A 13410-nucleotide genomic window follows, 5' to 3' on the forward strand; every position below is an offset into this window, starting at 1 on the left:
TAATCATTTGAAACACTAGTTTCTGTGAATTAAGGTGGGCAGTTGTTTGACTGTTTCCACTAAGATCTTTGTATTGTCAGACAGAGCTTTTTTGTCAAAAAAAAAAATGGTCCTAGGAGCTTCATCTTATTTGCAATTTGGTCTGATTGCCTTATTGTAGCTTTGGCTAACCAAATCTCAGCAGTCTACAGTAGAGCAAAATTCCTGCATTTCACAGTTAATTTGGTACTTTCTGGTACAAGATTGTTAGCCACCTGAGTAATGCAGTTATTGTTGAAATACAGTGATTTTCTACATTGTGACATAAAACCTGAAGAATCTAGTTATTCATTAAACTACATTGATTAAAAGGAAATTACCTACTTTCCTCAGCATTGGTATAGCATCACCTTAAAATAAGAAACCGAATTTTAGTTAATCAAAGTACGTTTTGATGACTTACAAATATTTTCTCCCCAATTTCAATTTCCAAATAGCTTTCAATGAATAATGCAGTGTATTGTGCATCATTATCCTCATCCGCTCCTGACAATGTAGAAGTTATATCTTCCAACATTAAAAACAATGCAAATAATGGTATTTGCCTTGATTAGAAGCAGCTGGGAAGTGCATATGATTGTTTATGGTAGATAATTTTCCCCACCTAACCTGAAAAAGGTAATTAATTCCCTCATTGAGAGTTCTTTTGATTTCACTCCTAACAATAAGGTAACTAGTAAATGCTAAGTTGACTACTCCCAAATTTTAGTTCAAGGCCAAACCTAGGATTTAGATTTTTTTTAATCGATTACCACTCTGGTTCTGGACCTTATGATAATAACAGACATCCATGGACCTAATTATAGCTAGTGATTATTCCATCATTTTTGACTGAGAAAGGGGCTGGCATATCTATATTTTTTATGTATCCAGTCCTGATCTTTTGCCACCTTTCAGTGCCTGGATGTGCATTGCATCATCTACTACCAGAATTAAAATTATTTATTATCCATGGGGTGATAATAATTACTTCATTGAACAATTGATGCAGTCAAACACAAATTTTGCTAACTGGGGAAATGCAGTGGATTCACCCATCTCCATTTTGTCTCTCTTACTCTTAATTATGACTTTACAAACCTTGTTTGAAACATAAGCAGATCAGTAGTGTTGCCCTGATTCTCGTTAGTGCCAACAAGAACTGTTTACTTGCACGTGATCATGTCCCTGGTAGACTGGTCAGATCATGTTCAAATCTCTGTTTTGTCTAGTCTTTTTTTCTAATACCGTAAACATTGGCCAACCTAAAAAGACAGAAAATCATGGTTCTTACCACTAAGAATCTTAATCTCACCAGTCCTTGTCTCTTATATTTGGTCCAGTTTTATTCCACCTACATGTGAAACTTAGGGTAAAATGTGTTGGTACTAATTGTATTAATACTATACCAGTAATTATAAATTGTTTCTACACAATGAAGGAACACAGAACAAATTACAAGAACTGTGCTCCTTAATAGATCGTAAACATTTGGAATGCATCCGATGACCAAATTCTTCAGCCAACCTGCAAGAAGGTCTTATAAGAAAAATTCTCAAGGTTACATCTGCATCTCTCAAATACCATGTCGATTTGGCTAAAAGGTGTTGCATCAATTTTTTTTAAATTTCTGAATCTGTCATTAACATTAGTACCTTTACTGTGGAGTACCTTGTGAGGTAGTTGATTTTTTTCAACAAGAAAATTATAAATATTGAATCCTCTCTTGATCTATCTTCTTATAACCCACCTTTTCACATTGTGCTGAGCACCTCTGTCATTCAGTAGGGCTTCCTGGTGCCAGCAGTCGCAAATAATACTAAGAGGAGGAAGCTAAGGAGTGGTCACCGGTGAAATACCCATATATTTTTTTTTTTTCATGAGGGTCAGTTTAGTATTAAGAAGGTGAAGTTCAAGAGGCAAGCAGTTCCAGATTCTGACTATTTTAAATAGGCGAAAGAATCAAAGTCTGTGCATGCATGTCTTTGCAATGTAAATTAGTCTTGAGTTGGTGGCCTCAGATGGTATGATAGGGTTTGAATAAGCTCCTAATATAGTCTGGTCTGTAATTGGCTAACTCTCTGAATATGAAACAACAGGTATGCATCTTTTTGGAAAGGGAGCCCATGCAGGCTTTTCAGGTGCTCACATACTTATTGATGAGGAGATAATTTAGGAATAATCCAAGCAGCGGGATTTTGAACAATTAGCAATCTGCAAGCCAAATATTTGTTCAAGCCTAGAAAAAGGGAATTTCTGTAACCCATCTTAGAAGTAACATGGGTATGCAATACTCTTTTTCTAGTAGACCTCGGGAGAAGGAGTAGGGCTTTTTTTAAATACCTTAAGGTCGAATACCAGGGTGCTACTACATTGGAGAGTTAATGTTCAAAAGATAGGTCGGAATCGAGCCAAATTCTAAGGTTTGAGCCAAAAAACAAGGTTGAATGGGTTGATTCTCCTCAGCGAGCATCATAGGTTTGACCAAGCGGTAGATAGTTTCCCAAAGAGCAAAAGCTCATTTCGCTCGCTCAATTTTAGAACATTTTAGTTCATCCAGTACACTACTGAGGGCAAGCAGGATCTGAAAGCATTTCATGTGTTGTCAGTGCTGTGATGGTTATGATAAGCTGAATATCATCAGTGTAAGGGATCAGTTTGAATTGAAGCCAATGGATGTCACCATAGAAGCAAGGTATGTCATGTAAATGTTGAAGAGTATGGGACCTAGTGATGAACACTAAGGTACACCCTAATTTTAGCTGGTTCCAAAGTATATTTAGGGAGAGGTACAGATTGAGCACTATGCAGCCCAATGGATCAAAGCCACTTTCGAGCATTTTTGCAGATACAAGACCACTCAGCCTTTGAAGAAAGATGGTATGGGAGACCATGTTGAACACTGCCAACAGATCAAGAAGTACCAGAGCTGCCTATAGTCCTAGCAGCACTCTCAAACTAACTGTGACAGCCAATGCAGATTATATTATATGGTATAGTTATGTTTAAAGTCAGAATTGGTGATTTCTAAAAGGTAATTAGTTTCAATAAAACTGTAAGATGTAGGGTCACTGCCCTTCATTGTTTTTTAGGGGTTTCAGTTGGGTGCGAAAGCAAAAAGATGGGACAAACATTATTCAACATACCAGGATCAGTGTTACCTTCTTTTTTTTTTTTTTTTTAGAAAAGGAAGTTCAGTAGCATGCTTCCATGCAGTAGGGACTAATGCAAAAGGGTAGGAAAAGTTCAGATGTTCTGTTAGGTTGGGGCTGATAATGTCTGCTCCCAGGGCTAGTGTGTGAGGTGAACACCAAACAGTTGGTCTTTCTTCATTGAGATTTCTCAGACTGAACCTATACACACTAACTGCAAATTCAAAGCCCCCACTCACACACCAGATCCATTATAATCTCATCTAGCCAAAGATCTACATAAACTCTTAGGGCCAGATGTAGCAAGGGTTTTGCGATTCGCAAACGGCCAAAAACGCCGTTTGCGAGTCGCAAAAGCCTCACCGGAATGCAGAAATGCATTTTGCGAGTCGGCTCCGACTCGCAAAATGCATTTCCGGCTCGCAAATAGGAAGGGGTGTTCCCTTCCTATTTGCGACTCGCAGTGGGATGCAATTCCATTTGCGACCGCGTACGCGGTCGCAAATGGAGTCGCAGTTACCATCCACTTCAAGTGGATGGTAACCCACTCGCAAATTGGAAGGGGTCCCCATGGGACCCCTTCCACTTTGTGAATGGACCCAAAAATATTTTTTCAGGGCAGGGAGTGGTCAAAGGGACCACTCCCTGCCCTGAAAAAATACCGAAACGAAAGGTTTCTTTTTTTTTTTAAGTGCAGCTCGTTTTCCTTTAAGGAAAACGGGCTACACTTAAAAAAAAAAGAAAACTGCTTTATTTAAAGCAGTCACAAACACGGAGGTCTGCTGACTACAGCAGGCCTCCATGTTTGCGAGTGCCTCTACTCGCTATGGGGCTGCAATTTGCGACCCACCTCATGAATATTCATGAGGTGGGTCATTGCGACCCCATAGCGAGTCGCAGTCGGTGTCTGAGACACCATACTGCATTCCAAATTGCGAGTTGCAATTTGCGAGTCGCAGGGACTCGCAAATTGCAAGTCGCAATTTGGAAGATTGCTACATCTGGCCCTTAGTACCCGGCTGGACCAATCTTCTAAACCACTCCCATCATCGCTTCAGTTCAAGAGAGCAGTTAACAAGCAACTGAAACAAACGTTCAGCAATAATAACCTCCTGGACATGGTCCCAAAGTCTGGAGCCCTCTTCATCCACACTAGTCTCTTCTTTTAAATGGCACTAAAGTAACTGCTTTTAAGTGCCACTGTTCCCCTCCACTCTTGAAATGTGTATGCTGGTTTGTGCCGTCCCTGCATTATGTTCTTCAGATTGTCTCTCTCATCCATTCCAACCACCTCTATGGAAGAATCACTACAGTTTTTAGGTGTGGTTGTACAGTCTCATTGTTGAGATGCACCGGATGACAGGATTTGGTGTTTCAGACTGCACAGGCTGTTCATTTTCTCAATGTTTTATTTTAATTGCATGAATCTGATTTATGTAATGATTAGGGATAAAGTACCCCCTCGGTACATTATGAGGATATTGCAGGTCACTGAGGAACGAGGCTCAAGGACTTTACAAGGTTTGAAACTCTGAGGTGACTAGCAAAATTCCTATCGTGTGGCAGGGGATACATTAGACCTTATAATGCATGGCCACACCATCACCTTTCCCACAAACCACTTAAATCCTTGGTGTGTAGCTCTTTCATATGAAGAGACAGCATGTTTGCAAACATGGTTAATACAAATAAAATCTCTAGTGCAAAATTGTACACATCAAAAAGCTGTTAGATATGTTTTACAAAAAGATATTAGAAGTTAAATACACGTTAGTTTTTTTAAAAAACGTAGTAGAAACTTTCAGAAAGATTAAAACTTTTCTATAATTTCCCAAAGATTGCAAAACATAAACGTTGTCATAAAATCGAATTTCTTGTTGCCAATGTACAGCTAGAAAAACAGAACAGAAGAAGGAAAGCAATGATTCTTTTTCGTTCTTTAAATATCTTCTTTAATCATACTCTGTGCTACTGGCTCTGGTAGTAGGCATTGTGACACCAAAACTCAACTGTTATAAGGTATTTTAGTGGAGTTCTGGTGTAATTTCTTTTTGTAATCAGCTACTGGGTGAGTCACAAATTATCAATTATAGAGCAATTAGAGGCTGTTGTTTATACAGAGATTGCAGAATTCAGTGTATTATATTCATATAACTCTACTTAGATGTTACCTGTCCTGTGTAAAGTGTCTTTAATGGTAGTTGGCTTTGTCAATTTGCATATTCTGTATGTATGTTACAGATGTATTTACTATATTCCTTTACTGCCTAGCTCCTCCTTCTTTTACTTATCACTTCCTTTTTAGGGTTGAGCACGCATGCTCTCTACCCTGCTGTAATCTCTCTCTGGACTTTTAACCATGCCCACTGAATGCCCATCAGTTTTGTTGGTTCGTGGGCTTGCCTTTTTAAAAATCGCTTGATTTAAATTGTTAAAGACATGCATACATCATTCCCTTTCCTGTGTTTAGCCTTCCTCAAGCATACCGGCCAACTACTGAAAACATAGGCTCATGTTTTGCATATGACTTCTGGACTACTTTTTATTTTTATTTCTGATGCAGCATGATCTCGCTTGGCCGTAGTTGAGCGCTTTGCATGACATTGACCCTGTTACATGGATAATTGCATAACTGCTGACGTGTTTGACTGCGAGCAAACTTCTGTTTTCTTTTGTGTGTTCCTTCACACTCATGCCCATGTTATGGCACTTTAAATCTGCTCACTTATGTACAACTGTATTACTTTTCATTTTCAATTTATGTGGCAAGAAAAGTCTGGTTAGGACTTTACAACGCTAATAGCTTTAAGTCGAGCAAATAAGAGACCCATTGCATTGCAAACGCTTGTTTATCATTACTGTAAATTTGTGTGACCTGATGTTCAGAATGTTTCCCTTCTTGTATTTTTGATCCATGTAAAGCCCACTGAAATTCTTGGGCGATATATGTGTTATAAAACTGCTAAACAAATAGTTAAAATGCAGTCCAGAGATGGCTTTGCCCCTTGAATCCTATTTATAAAATTATAAAAATACAAAACACAAGAAAGGTAAGTGTTTTTTTTAATTTTCCCAAGCAGCAAAAGAGGATATCCCCTCACAATTCCTCCACAAAAGCAATATATAAACACAGAGGGTTAGTTGTATCTCATCTGTTCTAACCACACTATCACAGCAAATACAATTTGAACTCTTGTGTACGTCTAACTCTATCAAGCTAATGACAAAATTAACATATTAAAAGTTTGTCTCCACTTAAGACAGGAAATTAAAAAGTGCCATTTTAGCAATATAAATGTTTCTTACCTGAACAATAGTTGCAGTCAGGGGCTTGTAATTGTCCCTTAGTTCCTCGGTGCTACGACAGGTCATGAAAGCTAAAGTAGAGAAGTGGGAAATTTTTTGTACACCTGTTTCACTTTGTATCTCTCTCATTGACTATCTCTCAGTTTCAGTCTTTCATAGTGTTACAGTCTGCTTTTTATTAAACAATTGTAACAATCTGTCTCTCATTATTCTGTGCCTATCTGTTTCAGTATCCATCTCTCTGAGCAGTCAACATCTTTCAATGTCGTGTTCAGACTCTGTTGGGTTTTGTTTGCACCCCTAAAAGCACTTATATTAAATATCTGTTTTCCCTAATGCATGTGATCTGTTAGCGGTACAACAGCTGACTGTGAGGGAAGAGTAGGATGTAGTGTGAAACTATCTGCTTAAAGTCACTATAAACAATGTCCCCAGTCTAGCATTTTTCACCTACAAGCCATTTCTTTCAGGTGTTACTGTATAATTATTTAATGGAAGCATAGTAAGACTACAGCATCCAGAATGCATTAGGGGATCATATGAATGTTTACGGCTGGAATCATGGTCTCTAATGACTCGGATGGGCATGACTACCCTAGCTGAAGGAGAAAAGGATGCAGGAAAGGAGTGTTAAAGAGAAGCTGTGGGTTGCATTATGACCACAGAGAGGAAACATCCATTTCCATTTGAGTTTGTACTCGATGGTGGTAGTATAAACAAGACCACTTCCCTGTGTCAGACCACTTTACTCAGACCACCTCTGTTAATTGAGACTGTCCCTCATAAGTTAGACTAACTCTCCACCACAGACTGTTTCTCTGCTGTATGATTGTACCATGTTTCCTGAGTAAGATAGAATCTCCTAAGTGAGACCACATCTCTCCTGTGCATGACCAAATTCTGAGTAATATTGTCTCTCCTGAATGAGATTCTTTGGTAGGAAGACATCCCTCCTAAAGGAGGACGTTGCTATGATTGAGACCTTTCTTAGGGGAGACCTCCTGTCCTGGCACACTTTCATGGCTAAACTTTGTATTCTCTCACCTGCAGGTAACGTCTCTAAAACAGATTGCATGGGTTGACATCAAATCGGTGAGTCTCATGTTTTTTCTGCATCTATAACTACATCTGTGCTATCAGGTTATGTGACTATTTAAAAATTGCAGAAACAAAGAAGGAATATTTTGATGAATTTGAAAGGTGGATATCCTGACATTCATTGTAATGAACTAAACTAAAATAGGGTGCAATGAAGGAGTGATTGGAATACGGATACCACCGGGAGGGAGGAGGAATGAGCAAAAAGTTATAATTTTTTAAAGGTTTTTCATTTTTTCTGCAAGGGTCCCTCCAGCTCCTCCAAGTTCATGAGCTTACAATTATTTCCTATCTCCAGGCTGGATCTCAGAAGCACTATATTTGTTAAATTATTTTCCTACTTTCCATCTTTCAAAAGAAATAGAAAAATTGAGAGAGAAATCGGAAAAAAAGAGACAAAGCTCTCCCTGGTAAAATATATAGAGAGTAGAGCTCACTTCAGAATGGGGAGTTCAGTCCTTGGGCAGCCATTTTTTCTCAGTTAATTTTTTCCATATCAACATAACAGAACCATAAAGTACCATTGTGTTCAAAGTCAAAAAGTTGTTTTATTTGGTTAAAAGTTAACCATAACACAATATACGTACCAATATTTTAGGATTATAAATAGTTATTGATTTTATATGTGCACTCTTCTCTAAAAATTGTCCTTACTGCATAACAAACCTAAATTGAAGGCAACATTTGCAAATATACAAATGTTGGGTGACATGTAATAAAATTAAATTTGTGAAGTAAAGGTAAATTTGATGTGTGGAACTTTACAAATGTTTAAAAATGTATAAAAATGCATCATAGATTTACTTGAAAATCCATCAGAAAAGGCACCTTCAAACTTCCCAGGAAAACAGTAGAGTGATGGGAAAGTGGCTGAAAGAGTAGTGCTCATGAGGCACGCTTGGTTTAGACTTGTTACTGCACGCTGAGTCATGCACAACTACCCTTTTCTTCTCATTCATCACCTCTTTGGTTCTTATATGGACAAGGATATCCAAAGGATGAAAACTGAGTCTAATGCTGCAAGATTGTTGAGGCTGAAACAGAGGAAATAAACTGTCTGTATCTGTGTACAATAAGCCACATGGAGCATTTGCTAGGTGACCTTCTCAACTTGTTCAAGTCATGATAGCAGTTCTATTGATCTACCAGAGGGAAAGATGAAGAGTTAAAGTACCCATGGCAGTACCTGTTGCACCAAAAGGAATTTAATAGTCCACAAATAAAGGATTCCGCCTCTTCTCCCTCATACTTCCCAGATGCCATGCACTATATGTTTTTTTTCTTCCATGCTGAGAAGAAATCATTACAGACTGCTAAATGTTGCTGTTTGTGGCCTTGAGGTACAGACTACAGTTTCTGCAGTATCTTCTAAGCATTTTACCACAGCTTGTCTCCAAGACGAAGTGGTGCTATGGTTTTAAAAGATGAATTGGAGGAAGTTCCCTTCTCTTGACAGGGAAGATGAGTGTATTTCAGCTACTTCCTGCTGTATAACAAAAGAAGGAAAATAGAAAAAATTACTCATTCTAAAGCTAATCTGCCTGATCTTCTGCTGGCCACCAGGTAGGGATCTCTCTGCCTTTGATGCAGCTGCTGATAGAACAGCTGCACTGAGATAAGAATGAAGTGCAAGGTGAGCCCAAAATTTGCCCTAAAAAGGTAGCAGTGACCCTGATGCAAAAGGAGTTTTCTCTCTGAACTTAAAAGGCAATTGATTGATTTCCCGTGCTGTGAGACTGGCCTTAAAGCATGTTGGTCCTGGGAAGAGAAATCCAGTGATGCACAGTTGTGAGTGGCCCACCGTTTTTCTGCTGGCTGATGCAGCTGAGTCTTCATTGGAGGAAACTGTGATTCCTCCATATATAAATGAAGCAGTGGAACTACAAGGTTTGGCTGATGTGGCATCTGTCATTTTGTGACACGTTGAAGGCACACACCAACTTTAAAATTACCCCCTATGTTTCAGTCTAAATGAATCCACTCTCACCATCCCAGCTTTCAAGACTTTTCATCACCTACTGGTGACACACAGAACAAAGTTCAAAATTCTCTGCAAGGTTTTCAAAGAATGAGAGGGCTATGGACCAAAGTACTTAGAGGCTGTTATTCCAGATTAGGCACCCAATCGAATCCTATAATCCAGCAAAGCAAATCTGATTTCTGTGTTGGGTGCCCAGCTCAGGAGTGGACTGTACCCAGACTTAGGGAAATAACCTAATCTAACTGCATTCAAGAAGAAATTTAAAGCAAACGTCTTCCAAGAGGACTTCCCATCTCATCACAAGATTATTGATTCCCACTGCTACCCCTTCTTTTGAAACAGGTAGTAATATCTCCCTGGAATGAAGGGCTTGAATTTCCACCAAGGTTCCTCACCATGTTAGAAATTAACTCATCAGGCGTGAGGGCATGTGCTTTACTAAAGAACTTTTAATTTCTTTGTCATTATCACTACAAACGGGCTCTATTTATTAGGTTAGTGTTACAAAACATACAAATAGATACATAAATATGACTAATGTGCTCATCTGAAGGAACTCTGATTACAGGTATTCTAGTCTTCTTGCAATTTTTGTACTGATGTTGCTCGGCAGTGAGACAGAGTTACTAAAAAGACAACATGACTGATATGGTTTTTGTCTTCAAACAAAAAGGGGGTGAGGCACTGAAGTTGATCTTCCTATCCAGAAAGTATCTGTGGTATTGGGCAGTTTGCACCAGTGGGTTGACAATTCAGCACCTTCCAAGCTTGTGCAGTTCACTGTCAGGCGCCTAGTGTATGTGTTTCATAGGAGATCATGAGTGGAAGCTTCTTCTAGAAACCACTCATTAAACTTCTAGTGAGCACCTCCAGTTGATCAGCTTACTGTTGAAGAAAGTATAAGTGGTGTGTAGACATATCCAGGCAGCTAGATCCAGGATCATTGGGAAGTCACTGACAGTAGACCAATCCAATACAACATTGTGCTATTTTCCACTGATTTTGTTAAAAGAAACACATTTGAGGAGTTTCAAGAACTTGGAGGTTACAGTGATGTTGCGTATGGCCAGTTGGACAAGACAGATTTTGTATTGTACCCATCTTTTCTATGGATGTCTGTTATATCTCCCATCAGACTCCCATGCGGTTTGTACTCCTTGATGCAGTTGAAGAATATACCTTCATAAGCTGAATCCTCTCAGTTTGACTTCTTTACGCCTGAGGGCCTTCAATAGGGGCATTTAAACTTGACTCAAGAATGCATGAATATCCTGAAAAATTCTCGATGCTTCCCAACCAGAGCTTGCTGCTGTAAGAAATTTAGGAAATTTGACATGTCATGTGCATCACATCAAAATTATACTTGTCATTGTCAAGAGGAAGCATTGGCTCCATTATAGTTGAATGTAGCCAAATCAAATGAGGTTTACACTCTGCACTATTACAGTACATGTATCTGCTCTTTTCACTTAATGGAAATCCGTTTCCTGCTTTAACCGCTTCTGTGCCATGGACAAAATTGTTACGTCCTACGGCACAATGTTCATGTGCAGAGGACACAACCATTATGTCCTCGGCACTGAGCTCAGAGGGGAGCGCTATCGCTCCCTCTGTGGGCTTCCCTCCCACCCCCCCAAGGCAGGGATGGAAGGGGAAGCCATTCCCCTTCCACCCCCTACCCACTCTGACTCCCCGACCCACCCAGTGACGTCTGATGACAGCGCGCATTCGCGCGCTGACCTCATCAGAGGCCACTTCCCCATCGCGCTGGAAGCTCAGCTTCCAGCACAATCGGAAGAGAAATGCAAAACATTTCTCTTCCGATCATGTGATGAGGGCCCTGAGAGGCTTCAGAGGGAAGGAAAGGAATTTCCTTCCCTTTGAAGTCTCTCAGAGCATTTCAAAAGCCAGATCATAAAGCGATCCGGCTTTTGAAATGCCCACTAGACACCAGGGATTTATAATAAAAAGGAAACTGGCATAAGGGGAGCGACCCCTTGGGCAAGGGTCGCTCCCTTTGGGAGCAATTTTTTTCAAGGCCTTTTCTGCCCCCCCGGGGGCAGATCAGCCTATTGTTGTTAGGCCGATCTGCCCCCGGGGGGGCAGAAACCACTAGGTGCCAGGGATCTTTTTTTTGGGGGGGGGGATGGGTTTGTTGTTTTTTTGTTTTTTTAGAGTTGGGGAGCGGCCCCTTAGGCAAGGGTCGCGCCCTAGGAGGCAAATTATATTAAGCCCATTTCTGCCCCCATCGGAGGCCAGTCTGCCCCCAAGAGGGGCAGAAACCACTAGACACCAGGGAGTTTTTTTTAATGGTGAATTCACTGAAGGAGAGCGACCCCTTAGGCAAGGGTCGCTCCCCGGGGGGGGGGATTTATTTTAGGCCATTTCTGCCCCCCGGGGCAGATCGGCCTATTGTTATTAGGCAGATATGCCCCCAGGGGGGCAGAAACCAATAGGCTCCAGGGATCATTTTTTTTGTTGTGTTTGTTTTTTTAGAGTTGGGGAGCAACCCCTTAGGCAAGGGTCGCTCCCTAGGGGGCAAATTATATTTTGGCCATTTCTGCCCCCCTTGGGGGCAGATTGGCCCAGAAACCACTAGGCACGGGGATTATTATTTTTTGCGCCAATATCACGCAAGGGGAGCGACCCCTTAGGCAAGGGTCGCTTCCCGGGGTGGGGGCAAATTTATTTTAAGCCATTTCTGCCCCCCCCGGGGGCAGATCGGCCTATTGTTATTAGGCCGATCTGCCCCGGGGTAGGGCAGAAACCACTAGGTCCCAAGGATCAGTTTTGTTTTTTGTGTGTTTTTTTGGGGTTTTTTAGAGTTGGGGAGTGACCCCATATGCAAGGGTCGCTCCCTAGGGGGCAAATTATATTTAGGCTATTTCTGCTCCCCTTGGGGTTAGATCGGTGTATTTCTATTAGGTCGATCTGCCCCCGGGGGGAGGGGGGAGAAACCACTTAGGCATCAGGGATTGGTGTGTGTGTTTTCTTTAGGGGGGCAGCCCCTTGGGTAAGGGTCGCTCCCCATGGGGGCACATTACTGTTGGCCATATCTGTCCCGCTAGGGGGCAGATGAGCCTATTTTTGGAAGGCCCATCTGCCCCCAAGGGGGGGCAGAAAGCCCACCAGAGACCAGGGTAGTTTTATTTTTTTTCAAAAATAAGAGGGTGGGGGTATGGCCATACCCCTACCCCAAATAAATGGGGCCAAAGTTGTTCTGCCCACCAGTGGGCAGATGGGGAAATTACCCCTGATCCACACCCCGGGGGCAGAAAGTCTACTAGATGCCAGGGAATAAAAAAAATTGGGGTGGTGGCTACCAATCGGTATGGGCCTGGTTATGCCCCCACCCCAACTGAAGGGGGTAACAGTCTTTCAGCTCTCCCCAGCACTCTAAAGCTTCTTATCCCACAATAAGCAAGAAGACATTTCATTATTTTGGGTTTTGGTTTCACATTTGGGCCATGGGAGCTTGGCTAACTCTCAAAATCGTCCCACTTGGAATGGTGAGGGCTGCACTTTATGGACTTTGGGACGCTGCCATGTAGGAAAATCCACAAGACCTAGACACATCTGAAAACTAAACATCTGGGTGATTCCATGGTGGTGTGTTTCACATGCACCCGCACTATTTTTGTACCCACAATGCTCTGCAAACCTCCAACTTTGCTGGAAATCACACATTTTTCCCACGTTTTTGTGATGGAACCTTCCAGAAACTGCAGGAATCCACAAAATTCCTACCACCTTGCATTGTCTCATCTATACCGATAAAAAAATCTGCTGCACTTCTCAGCCTAAAAATGTTTTTTGCAAACTGCCCTTTTGGACCCCCTTTGGTTCCCCCTCAAT

General features: G+C 41.1%; 1 protein-coding gene across 4 annotated transcripts in view; it reads left to right on the forward strand.

Annotated features, from left to right (window-relative positions):
* SLC4A2 (solute carrier family 4 member 2) overlaps positions 1-13410 on the forward strand; it is a 2186615-nt gene that overhangs the window by 497239 nt on the left and 1675966 nt on the right. For all 4 annotated transcript variants that reach the window (XM_069210734.1, XM_069210733.1, XM_069210737.1 and 1 more), the window contains one exon: positions 7527-7568. The gene's annotated coding sequence lies outside the window, so the exon portion shown is untranslated. The remainder of the gene's footprint in view (positions 1-7526; positions 7569-13410) is intronic.

The sequence above is a fragment of the Pleurodeles waltl genome, chromosome 10 (assembly GCF_031143425.1).
Source record: "Pleurodeles waltl isolate 20211129_DDA chromosome 10, aPleWal1.hap1.20221129, whole genome shotgun sequence".
Taxonomy (NCBI): domain Eukaryota; kingdom Metazoa; phylum Chordata; class Amphibia; order Caudata; family Salamandridae; genus Pleurodeles; species Pleurodeles waltl.